Below are 13,804 nucleotides of genomic sequence, written 5' to 3'. Positions count from 1 at the left end.
ACCAAGAATTTCAAACTTGTTATCTGGCTCAGATTAATCTTCATGATCTGTACAGCAAAAGAGGATACCCTGTCCACATACCTCCACAAGGTGACATCGTATCACCCAATAGATACACTTCATGTTCCTCTGCCCATCAAGCCCCAGACCTGTCGAACACTTTGCTGATGGCTCCATCAGTAGCTCCATCCATATCAAACCCATCAACCACCAACAATACCTTCATTTTAACAGCTGCCTCCCATTCTGCCCTAAGAAGTGCCTTCAATAGCATCATGGTGGTCTCATCAAAGTGATGAGCAGTCCCTCTCCAAACATACTGAGGGGTCTTGATGAGGTCTTCAAAAACCTAAATTACCCTCCACACGCTGTCCAGGAAAAGATCTCCCACACCTTGTTTCGCTAGTCACCTATAATCACTCACTCACATATCAACTGATCGTCCACAAAAAGCACCCCTTCCCCTTGTAACTCAAAGTCACCCACAACAGGAGGAACTGAATCACATTCTATGCCAGAGTATCAATTACCTCTCCACTGCCCACCCTACATACAAAATATCCTTGTCTGTTCCTATTCTACACTTGCTACATGGCTCATGCTGCTGTAAAAAACCTAGATGCAAGGTCAGTCCCATACACCTTCCCAATACCACCTAATCTAGTCCTGTCACAGCCATTTCCTATTCCATCAAATGAAGGGCCACCTGTAAAAAACAGCCACTGCAACCACTCTGAAGCATTCTACACAGAGATGGCCCTAACAGACTTTCTGTGTGCATGGTTGGGCCAAACTGTGGTGAAGAGACAGCTGGACAACTCAGAGCATGATGTGTAACACTGTGTGCTCAACTTCACCGCTGCTTTGCAGCCCACATCATCTCGATTCTTTCCATCAACACGAGCCTTTCAAATCTGCACAAGTGAGAACTACCCCCACTGTTTACTTAAGCCACAGGTTTCAAGTTCCAATAGTCGCTATCCCCCACCTGCCTTTATCCACTTCCCTGCTACCCCACCCCCAGCCCCCACCCTCACATATGGCTTCTGCCCCCCACTGCAACTGTACAATTCTTTGCTCTTTCCCCTTCTATTGTCCCCCCCCCCTCCAGCACAGCAAACTGATGGTGCACCTAGCACCCACTATCTTGACCCACACTCTGCGGTCAGGCCTCAGCACCAAGACAACAAGACAATAGTTGCCACATATGTGTGTGAGTTGTGCATTGAGTAGCAGTCCACCCTAGTTCATATTTTGTAACAATATTTCCTTTTGTTGTTGTTGCCCTGAGTTCAAAAAATTATTTGATACAGCCCTCCTCACTATTTTATATTGTGCAAACTTCTTCATCTCCGAATAAATACAGTAACCCACATCTGTTCGAATCTGTTCATTGTATTCAAGCCTTTATCTCCCTCTAGAATTTTTACTCCATTACCAAAAGACGACTCTTTGATGCCTTGGGATCATCGATCCCTTCTTTTCATCAAGATGTACTGGAAATTTCTTCTTTCCCCAGTTTCATTCATTACCTCCTCATTAGCTATTCAATCTGCCCACCTAACCTTCAGATTCTTCTGTAGCATCACATTTCAAATGCTTCTTTTCTATTTTTGTCTGAACTGCTTAATGTTCACATTTCACTTTCATACAAGGCTGTACTCCATACAAATACCTTAAGAAAGATTAAATTTATATTCAGTGCTAACAAATTTCTGTTTTCAGAAATACTTTTCTTGCTATAGCCAGTTTGCATTTTATATCCTGTCTGTGTTCAGTTATTTTGCTGTCCAAATACAAAACTCATCTGCTATTTTTAGGGTTCATTGTATAAAGCAGTTGACCTTAGGTTAACACAGAAAATGACATCAGATCAAGTTGAACTCAGAAATTGGTGTTTTATAAACGTTAATCCCATAGTATATTGCTGTGAAGTATGATCATCTTTGGCTGGAAAAATTTTACAGATCAAGTCAAGATCAACTGCAATCGTCAGTTCATAATCTAGTGGCATTACAAAACATGCTTTTGTTTTTGCATCATCATCATCGTTTAAGACTGATTATGCCTTTCAGCGTTCAGTCTAGAGCATAGTCCCCCTTATAAAATTCCTCCATGATCCCCTATTCCGTGCTAACATTGGTGCCTCTTCTGATGTTAAGCCTATTACTTCAAAATCATTCTTAACCGAATTCAGGTACCTTCTCCTTGGTCTGCCCCGACTCCTCCTACCCTCTACTGCTGAACCCATGAGTCTCTTGGGTAACCTTGCTTCTCCGATGCGTGTAACATGACCCCATCATCTAAGCCTGTTCGCCCTGACTGCTACATCTATAGAGTTCATTCCTAGTTTTTCTTTGATTTCCTCATTGTGAACACCCTACTGCCATTGTTCCCATCTACTAGTACCTGCAATCATCCTAGCTACTTTCATATCCGTAACCTCAACCTTGTTGATAAGGTAACCTGAATCCACCCAGCTTTCACTCCCATACAACAAAGTTGGTCGAAAGATTGAACGGTGCACAGATAACTTAGTCTTGGTACTGACTTCCTTCTTGCAGAAGAGGGTAGATCGTAGCTGAGCACTCACTGCATTAGCTTTGCTACACCTCGCTTCCAGTTCTTTCACTAAGTTGCCATCCTGTGAGAATATGCATCCTAAGTACTTGAAACCGTCCACCTGTTCTAACTTTGTTCCTCCTACTTGGCACTCAATCTGTTTATATCTCTTTCCCACTGACATTACTTTCGTTTTGGAGATGCTAATCTTCATACCATAGTCCTTACATTTCTGATCTAGCTCTGAAATATTACTTTGCAAACTTTCAATCGAATCTGCCATCACAACTAAGTCATCCGCATATGCAAGACTGCTTATTTTGTGTTCACACATCTTAATCTCACCCAGCCAGTCTACTGTTTTCAACATATGATCCATATATAATTTGAACAACAGTGGAGACAGGTTGCAGCCTTGTCTTACCCCTGAAACTACTCTGAACCACAAACTCAATTTACCGTCAACTCTAACTGCTGCCTGACTATCCATGTAAAGATCTTTAATTGCTTGCAAAAGTTTGCCTCCTATTCCATAATCTCGTAGAACAGACAATACCTTCCTCCTAGGAACCTGGTCATATGCCTTTTCTAGATCTATAAAGTATAGATACAATTCTCTGTTCCATTCATAACACTTCTCCATTATTTGCCGTAAGCTAAAGATCTGGTCCTGAAACCTCTAAGAGGCCTAAAACCACACTGATTTTCATCCAGTTGGTCCTCAACTAATACTCGCACTTTCCTTTCAACAATACCTGAGAAGATTTTACCCACAACGCTGATTAAAGAGATACCTCTGTAGTTGTTACAATCTTTTCTGTTTCCATGTTTAAAGATTGGTGTGATTACTACTTTTGTCCAGTCTGATGGAACCTGTCCCGACTCCCAGGCCATTTCAATTATCCTGTGTAGCCATTTAAGACCTGACATTCCACTGTATTTGATGAGTTCCAACTTAATTTCATCTACCCCAGCTGCTTTATTGCACTGCAATCTGTTGGCCATTTTCACCAGTTCCTCAAATGTGATCCTATCTCCATCCTCATTCCTATCCCATTGTACATCGAAATCTGAAACATTACTGATCGTATTTTCACCTACATTGAGCAACTCTTCAAAATATTCCCTCCATCTGCCCAAGGAATCCACAGGATTCACATGCAGTTTCATGTGAACTGTCCAAAATACTTGCTATTTCCTTCTTATCTCCCTTTCGAAGACTGCTAATTACACTCCAGAATGGTTTTCCAGCAGCTTGACCCAAAGTCTCCAACCTGTTTCCAGTCTTCCCAAGATTTCTTCTTGGATGCTGCAATTATCTGTTTGGCTTTGTTTCTTTCTCCAACATAACTTTCTCTGTCTACCTGAGTTCTAGTATGTAGCCATTTTTGATACGCCTTCTTTTTCCTTTTACAGGCTGCCTTGACTGTGTCATTCCACCAAGCTGTTTGCTTCCTCCTACCTTTACACACTACTGTTCCAAGACATTCTTTAGCCACTTCTAGTACTGTGTCCCTGTACCTTGTCCATTACTTTTCCACTGACTGTAATTGACCACATTCAACTACCTGGTACCTTTCTGAGATCATTGTTATGTACTTGTGCCTGATTTCCTTATCCTGAAGTTTTTGCAAACACAAGTTAAAAATAAATAGTAAAAAAAGGTATTAACACAAAATATGTTAAGGAAATAAGTGAATACATCACTCTCAATTTTATTTTTAGGTTAAGAAATTATGAGCTATGTAAGTAATGAGTGCAGATAATAATTGATTTCATGACTCTTGCAGACGACTCAAAGTAATATGATTAATTTAAAGAATTTTATAGAAACTTGGCAGCAGTATAAGAAAAGGAAATTCAAAATAAATTATCAGGTGGTGGCTGCATCCTAGAATGAAGACAAGAGGATTTCAGGTTCAATCCCACATAAGTTCATGGAATTTTTTTTCGCCACTTGCAGTGTCTTTTACCTCTTTGCAAAATGTTAAGCTGTTTGAGTTTAGGACTCAGGGTAAAACTAAATTACAGTTATTATAGCTGCAGCATTTGACTTTCACAATACAATCTAACTGTCAGTGCGTCAGATGAGGAGTTTGAATCTGCAATCTGCTCCATTATTTAAATCTGTATAAGGTTAAGAAATGAACATGAATGTAACAAATAATAATATAAACACCTTTTTCACAGCAATTCATTTCAAACAATTTATCTGAGCACATTATAATCCATATTAACCACCAAATAAAACTCTGAGATGAAATTCTGCATTTTCATCATAGGGTTGGAAACAGGAACAAGTTGTGGCTTCAGGCCTTCAGTTACTTTCTGCCCGTAGGCCTGACAGACTGCTTTCAGTTTTAAACATTTCAACCTGGACAGGTTTTTATACTGGTTTTGTTCCAGTTTAAACACATCTACTTACACAGCAGTGGAAGAATAGCAATTGCAAACTGTATCTTAAAATTATACTGTCATGCACAAACATTTTCTTAGTCCTTCTCTTAAACTGACGTTGTAAGGGGTTCACCACCCTGCTGGAGCAAATGTAATTTCAATGTATAGCTAACGCACTGCCTGCGACAGAAAATATCTTTGCTGCAATAGAGTCGCAGGTCAGAGCAGTCTCGGCAGTTGTTGCAGGCGCTCGCTGCTACAGTGCAGTTGTAGTTTGTCGTTGGTACAGCGCAGTTCATATCCTAGTATTATAAGGTAAATTTTATTATTTTTATTGGCATGCGTGTAGTTAAGTCACTTGCCTGAGATGTTATTATAAATTTGTTTCAATCTCTTTGTGAGTCTTCAGCACCAGTTGACCCAAATTTGTAATATTCAGTTTCTCATATAATGGATTGCAGGTCTTTATCAGTAACATAAAAAATTTTCAGAATATAATTTTTACCAATCAACAAAAAAATGAAGGAATAATTTTGCCTTAAGTCATTACCAGTCCTGATCCAGTCATTTATTTAAATTTAAATATTTCAGAAATTTTCTCAGATCAAAGTCATGTGATCTTTAGTAATCAGACGACATGCTGTGCAGCTGTGTCAATCAGCAAAGTCAGTTTTACTAACGATTCATATCTCAGACAAATGTTGTCCAGTATTAGTAGATAGGGCAGCATCGCACTAAGCTGTGCCATTCATGAGCAGATACGTTCCATACCTTTCCTTCATGGACACAGAAACTTAAGATTTCCAGCAAAAACTTTTTTGGCTGGGGCGAAGTTTTATGACAGCACCTTCTTCAGCTTACTTTCCTCCATTTTTATAACATGGAACCTTCGATAATAAATTTTGGGGGCTTATAGGAGCACAATCTTGGTTCACTGCCAGGCTACTTGGAGTCCTGTGAATTTATCAATCCACCATCTCATTTTCTTATTGGGATGGTTAGAGCCTTTCACATTTGTTTGTGTTTTGTAGTGAACAGAAGCTGGTTTCATCACACAGTGTATCTGATTATGATTTATTGCGTATATTTCAGTCTCAATTGCATTGTAAGCACTTTGCTCGTATTCTGCTCAATTTCTGTTCGCATCCATAATATTGGGTAGAGTATATGATGCCATATTTGTTTTCATTTCATATAAAAGAAGCTGTTTTCATTACATAGTGTTCTGCGGATTTGTGTATATTTCTTACTGCTTATGAATCCATGTGTGAACTGCTCAGTTTAAATGCATTGTATTCTGCTGTATTTTTGTTTGTATCCATTTTCTGTACTTTCTCACATTCAAAGGAGAACTCCATGTTAACAGATTTTGTCAGAACTGGTATCCAGCTTTATTACATCTTGTCATGTAATGAGTAAATAATTCTGTTATGAATGGTGTTGCTTCTTGCCACTGAGTGCCTTGCATATCACAGTCATTTGAAGAGTGTGCATGAAGATATAAATGAGTATGCTTTGCAGTTTTAGTGACTAGACCATTCTTCCTTGCAAAAGCTAAAACTGCAACAGTAATTATGCAAATGTGTTCACATGTTATTAACAGGTATTGCAAATAATACAGTTTAGCAGAAACCTATGTTCTAGAATCATCCTTTTGCTCAAAATTTCGGAGGCCTCCATTCAATGGATGTATGAAAAACAAATGCAAACAAAAATAACACAGAATATAAGCAATATAAGTACTTACAATAAATTTAACTTGAGCAGGTTACACGACTTTGTAAGTAGTAATAAAAGAGACATGGGTCCACAGAATAGTGTGTAATATTTTATATGAAACAAAAACAAATATGGAATCACTTACTCCAACCAATAGTATATTGCGGATGTGAGAAAAAATTAAGCAGAATACGAGCATCATATTTACAATGCAATTCAAAGAATGCAAAGTAAACAAGATCGTATTCAGGAACACAATGTGATGAAATTGGCTTCTGTGCCATGCCATGTCACTTCAGATGATTTTTTATGTTTTGAGAAGTTGTAAAGCACAATTATTTTCACTCAATAATTGCCACATAATTGTGCAATACTGGGTTTCAGTCACAAAGTGAACACAATGGCATCTGCAAAATTTTACATTTTTAAACTGCAGCTATGAGAAGTTAATCTTGGTTTTGAGATTTCTTGAATGTATTGTGTTACAAAAATGTTTCAAACTACACATTTCACCACCAGACTACGAAGCCCAACCATAAAGAATAAATGAAGAATATCATCATCTAAAACTAATATTTTGCAAAGCACGAATACATATTTTTGAGTTAACTGCCAGGCCACTACTGTTGTTCTCTTTCTGTAGGATGGGCCTTGCAATTCTTATAATTTGGCATTCTGCTATAGATAGTGTGTATCAATAATGTGTGATTAACATGTGCGGTCAATGTGTGATAGTCATGTTGGTAGATGATTTTAGCCTTGCTGCCAAGCAACTCTCATGCTAATTTACATCAGCTCTGAACCCCCTTCAAATCCAAGTATAGTGTTATACAATAGAGTGGAGTCCTGAAAAGAGTTAAGTTTCTGAGCTAAGATCAAAATTGACCCCCAGTCACCAATGTTTATACAACTGTCCCTATATGCCTCATTTCCTAATCTATCAGTAGCGCCTGATTTTATTCGTCTATATTCCATTACACGTATTTTACTTTTGTTGATATTCATCTTACAGCCCTTTATGAGACACTATCATTCCATCCAATTGCTCTTCAAAGCCTTCTGCTGCCTGTAACAGAATTATAATATCATTGGCAACTGCAAAGTTTTTACTACTTCTTCTCCCCAAATTTTAATTGCATTTCCAAATTTCTTCTTTTTCCCCTTAACTGTTTGCTGAACGTACAGATGAATAACACTGGGTTGGAGCTATATCCAGTCACAACCACTGGTTCCCTTCCATGCCTTTCAAACCACATTAACTGTAATCTTGCTTCTGTATAAGTCACCTATAACTTTTTGCTGTCTGTATTTTACCCCTGCTACTTTCAGATTTCCAAATGCATATTCCAATCAAAATCATCAAAAGCTTTCTCTGAAGCTATAAATGTTAAAAATGTAGGTAAGCCTTTTTTCTCTTTGTCTTCTAAGATAAGTTGTTGGGACAGTATGGCTTTGTGTCCGTACATTTCTCTGGAACCCAAACTAATAATCCTGAAGACTAGTTTTTTCATTCTTCTGTAAATAATTCACATCAATAATTTGCAACTACAACTTGTTACACTGACAATTCCATAATATTCACACCTCTCAGCACCTGTCTTCTTCAGAATAGGAACTACTACATCCTTCCTGAAGTCTGAGGGTATTGCATCTATCTACGATTATCCTGCATTCAAGTGGAATAGTTTTGTCATGGCTGGCTCTCCCAAGGACATCAATAATTCTGTGAGAATGTCATCTAATATAGGGGACTTACAGAGCTCTGTCAAATCATTCTCGCAATATCACATCCACCAGCTCATGTTGATCCACTTCCTCTTCCCTTTCTATAATACAATCCCTTGTATACTTAGCTGTTACATACATTCCTCCCAGCTTTCCCTCTGTTGCTTAGTACTGGATAGCCATCCGAGCCTTTGATACTCGATACAGTACTTCTATTTTCTCCAAAGATGTCTCTAACTCTCTTGTAGACAGCATCTATATTTCTCACAGCCAAGCATGCTTCTGCAGCCTTCCATTGCTCATCTAGTCATTCCTGCTTTGTCAGTTTGCACTACCTTTCAATTTCAGGTTTTAGAAAACGGTATTCTGTTTTGCCTGCCTATTACCATTTACAGTAAATGAATTCTTTTCTTGCATACATTGTTTTCCATTGTATGTTCTTACATACACTGACCTGCTGAATGCAGGGGGGGGACTGAGAAATATTGCAATAAATACCATAATTGCAGCACAGCATAGGTGGGTGTCTAGAATGTGCTCGTATTTCAGATGTAAGGCCAAAGGCAAGCACAGCACTCCTGATCACTGGACAGTAAAATGGGTAAAATGACAATGCACTGGACAAACAGACTGGGAATGAAACCCCTTTCTGCTCAATGAGAAAACAGAGGTAGTATTGATAAAACTGTAATTTAATAAACCCAAAACATTATGATCAACTACTTAAGAGCGTTGTTTGGAACACACTACAGCAGTGATTCTGCACACTTTGAATTCCTTGAGTCCTTGGTAGGTTTCAGCTGGTGTGTGGAACCGGGTGTGTGTGCTCTGATCGTGCAATGCCCATAAATTAAGGGCTGGTGGTTTGTGGGTGCAGAGTGGGTACCCGATAGCATCACAGATTAGGTGAATTTTGTGGCCAAAATATCAAAGCGATTTCACAATCATACTCCTCAGACCACTGTAGCATTATTCTGCTCTTGTGAAAGGGACAGTTGTCCTACTGGAAGATGCAATCACCATCAGCGAAATGATTGAACACGAAGGGATTCAGTTGGTCCACAATAATGTTCAGGTAATCCACAGCTGTTGTCATGGTGCCTTTGGTTACTACCATAGGTCCCACGGAAGCCCAGGGAATGTCCCCACCCTCACTGGTCTGCATCTGTGGCAAGGTGCGGGCTTTGAGCAGACATTCACTTGAATGCTGGCATATCCACAATCTTGCTGATACAAATCCCTTGCAAACGTAACTGACAATGATGTTGGATCAACATGAAAACAAGTAGAAATTCTCTCTCGCAGAGCCCCGTGTTCAACAATGTGTGCTGAACTATGTCCTCTGAAACACTTGTGCCTCAGCATCGAACACAGTTGTTAGATATGCCACAGTTTGCCACTTTACAGAGTGACCATTCCCCTGACTTTCCCATTCTCTAATGGGGCACGAGCATTCCACTTCTTGTCACCTGCTTGTTGTTTCACTGACATTCATCCACTTTGCATGGATACTCAAGACAGTAACACGCAAACTGCTAACCATCTTCATGTTTCTGAGATGCTCATTCCCAGGTGCTGGCTCATATCAGTCTGCTCTTTGTTAAAATTGCATATGTCAGTAAATTTCCCCATTTGTGGTCCATATCATTGCTGTAACAGTTTCTATTCATTTCTGTTTCACTTGCACACTTTTCTTGCCATGTCAACATGCCCATAAATTTCCCAGGTGGCATTGAGTCTCAGGTGTACAGTCATCATATAGTGCAGGGTCAAAAGCTTGTATGGAAAAAAGTGTGACAGCCCAGTTTAGTAAGTTATTTAATTAGTTGCTTGCGTGTCTAGTGGATCATATATGTGACCTCTTGCTATGATATGAAATGAGTCAGTTTTACAATCATAGTACATCATCTCTATCGAAAATATCGCAACTTGCTCACCACTTATATTATTGCTTTTTTTATTGTATTTTTTATTTACCTGCAGAGTGCATTTTATGCTGAAGTAAACACACACACACACACACACACACACACACACACACACACACACACACACACACACACAAAAAAAAAAACACGGTTTCAGTTTGTGCTTTGCCATAATTTTAATATTCAATAACTAACTGATGATGTGCCGATCTTGTTATGCTACAGCACGGTCTCTGAGAGCTCTGTATTGTAGTCGTCGAACAAGCATCAATATTATATGTTATTTAATTTTGCATTTTTAACTATTTCAAATGAATACATAAAAACTAAAAGGAATATTAATTTATTTATAAAGCATGTTTTTTGGGAACAAAATTTGTTTATATTACAAATCATTCTTTGAAATGTTAAATTATAAGAAATTCTCAGTAATATAACATATAAATCAGATATTTTGATCATACAATTAAAAAATTGCACTAGCACACCATTAGCTGCAGTTTTTGCATTCAAATGGAGCACACTGTAGATAAATAGGCTTTTTGCTTATGTTACAGGTATAAGCAGTTTTTCTCTTCAGTTTTGATAGGCAGGTGTAGCACGTTCATCTGTTTTTGCCTCATTTTTCAAGGGCTGGAGCTTGTTTTTAAGATGCGTTGGGTCCAAGAACTCGGGTGACTGTCGCTCTTAGTTTCCATGGCAACCTGTTGTTTACAGCACACCAATGCACCTGAGAAAATGCTAAAGTATGTCCTAATATTTTTAGAAAAATTCCTCTTTCTGTTGGCTTGGTAAATTGAGTGTTGTACAGCACATATGCATTTACTCCATTCAATCTAACATTCTATAGAAAATTGCCAATGGCCGACTTGTAGAGTAAACTGCGCATTTCTTGTCCAGCTCATCTACGATCTCCCCCCCCCCCCCCCCCCTTGTGGAGTTATAATAGGCAATAATTTCAGGCTTAAGTGTATGCCTGCCTGCCTCATCAGAATGGAGCAGCGCATTGACAAATTGTCAGCAATAACACTGTAACGAGAACCGTAAACTGGTTCACATAAGCAGACTGAGTTGGTACCAAAAATTTCTTTTCTTCTGATGATAAATTTTGGTTACTGGAACATTTTCCACAATAAATGTACCCACTGTAGAAGTGATTGGTTTTACTATCGCTCTCATACTCATAATTTTGATGCTGTATTTGGCAGGTTTTTGTGACACTTAGGCAACAAAATAAGAACAGCCTCGAAAATGCACCAACATTTCATCTACAGTAGCACTTTCTTCAAAATTGTACAGGCTTTGGGACTTAGAAATAAATTTTTCAAATATACGCACTACAGCTGCAAGCTTTTCACTTAATACACTTTCACTCATCTGCTGCATTGATGTATTGTAAGCAGTGCAGTGGCATCTGATCACTGCCGAATAGAACAATATACGAAAAGATACTCTCAGCTATTGAGTCTAATTCAGTGAGTTCAAGGCGATTTTCATTTGAGATTTTATTTTTATAACAACTACTTTTTTTATTTGTTCATTTTAAAATTTCAGATCATTTCATTATCCATTAGCTTACACCAAATGAAAAAAGGGTAATGCTTTTCATTTCTGGGCAACTTTGAAGGGGGTAACTTGATGATAATATTATGTGAAGGAGTTCTAACTGCTCTGTTCAGTGCATTCTTTGAACACTTCTACATGTTTTGCCATAAAAACTTCTTGAGGTTATTTCTACAGGATCCAGGTCTACCTCTCATCAGATGATGAAACTTCTGAAACATCCATTTCTGAATGACTGCTGCTGTAATAAATTTCTTCATTTTCAGAATTCTTGGCTCTCTCCTCCACAGTACTTACGTCTGAATTGCAGTCTCACAGGCCGTACCTCAGCAGTTAAAGGTTAAATTCTTTACATCACTTATAGGTGCTCAGATTTATTTATGAGTGAATACCATATTCCTGTCTGTGTGATGGGTAGTGAAACTCTTCTCCTAGCAATATATTTATTAACGTTACTCTTATTATAGAGTGTAATTCACTACTGACAACAAACTTAATAAGGGGGTAAATGTACTGTGAGACTGTTGTGTACATGCAACTGTTTATAGAGCTGTCTACAAGAGATTCTACAGTGGACACCACATATTACCCTTATTATATGCTTACATATTACCCTTATTACACGCTCTTTTGCAATGAAGACCTTTTCTCCTTAATGATGAGTTACTCAAGAAAATGATAGCACGAGACATTAGTGAATGATCTTCTCACCTCCAAAATCTGATATCATATAACATACAGTTACAGAGCAAGGAATTTAAGATCTATAACATGTGACTTCCAGTTCACATTCTTATCAATTAAAAAATATAGAAATTCAGAATATTCTTTCTTTTATAGATTTATACTTGTGCATTATTTCTAATGGTGTGGTCACACTTTGTCCAATACTTAATTGCATTTATTGTGTTTTATTCAAATTCTGCGACAGTCCACTTGGAAAGAACCAGTTATAACTTTAAATAAATAAATATCTGTATTTTCAAGTGTTGAAATTACTCCATTTGGCATGGTTATAATACCTGCTGTATGAAATTACTCTTGGATATACAATGACAGATCATTTATGTATAACAAGAAAAACAGTGGAGCCAATTTCAATTACTGTAGTGAACCTTTAGTGAATGTACGAGGGTTGTTTTTTAAGTAAGGGCCGTTCGCGCGTACAGTCCCGTAGTTCGTGTGGACGCCACAACAAGGCACCACGCCACTTGCCGGCATCCTTCCCGTTCACACAGATGCAAGTTGCAGCTCTGTAGCTGGCGTGTACGCATCGCTGTGCTACTTTATAATGTTTATGATTATTGAATCGCCCACTGCGTGTGAGATATGGTCAGTGATACTTTTTTGACCGCAAGAAACCTATCAGCTGCAGAAATTCATCGTCAGTTAACAGAAGTTTATGGCTTGAATGCAATGAGTGAAGGTAAAGTGCGTCAATGGGTTAGAGAGTTTAAAAATGGCCGTCAAAACGTCCATGACGAAGAACGCTTAGGCCGGCCCTCTGTGATCACTGATGATGTGGTGGCTGCAGTCGAAACAAAGATTCGTGAGGACAGAAGATTCACAATTTCCACTCTTTCTTTGGAATTTCCACAAGTTTCAAGATCGGTTTTGTACAAAATTGTGTCTGAAAACCTAAACTTTAAGAAACTGTGTTCTCGGTGGGTACCCAGACTCCTCACAGAGGACCACAAAGGGAAGAGATTTGCCACTTCATTGGACTTTTTGATTCGTTACGAGGAAGAAGGGGATGACATGTTGAGCCAAATTGTCACTGCAGATGAAACATGGGTATCCCATATCACTCCCGAAAGCAAGTGACAATCAATGGAATGGTGACACACAACCTCACCCGTCAAGGCCAAAGCCAAACAGACGCTGTCAAAGCGCAAGATTATGGCAACTGT

The sequence above is a fragment of the Schistocerca piceifrons genome, chromosome 6 (assembly GCF_021461385.2).
Source record: "Schistocerca piceifrons isolate TAMUIC-IGC-003096 chromosome 6, iqSchPice1.1, whole genome shotgun sequence".
NCBI lineage: Eukaryota > Metazoa > Arthropoda > Insecta > Orthoptera > Acrididae > Schistocerca > Schistocerca piceifrons.
This window is presented reverse-complemented; position numbering follows the sequence as displayed.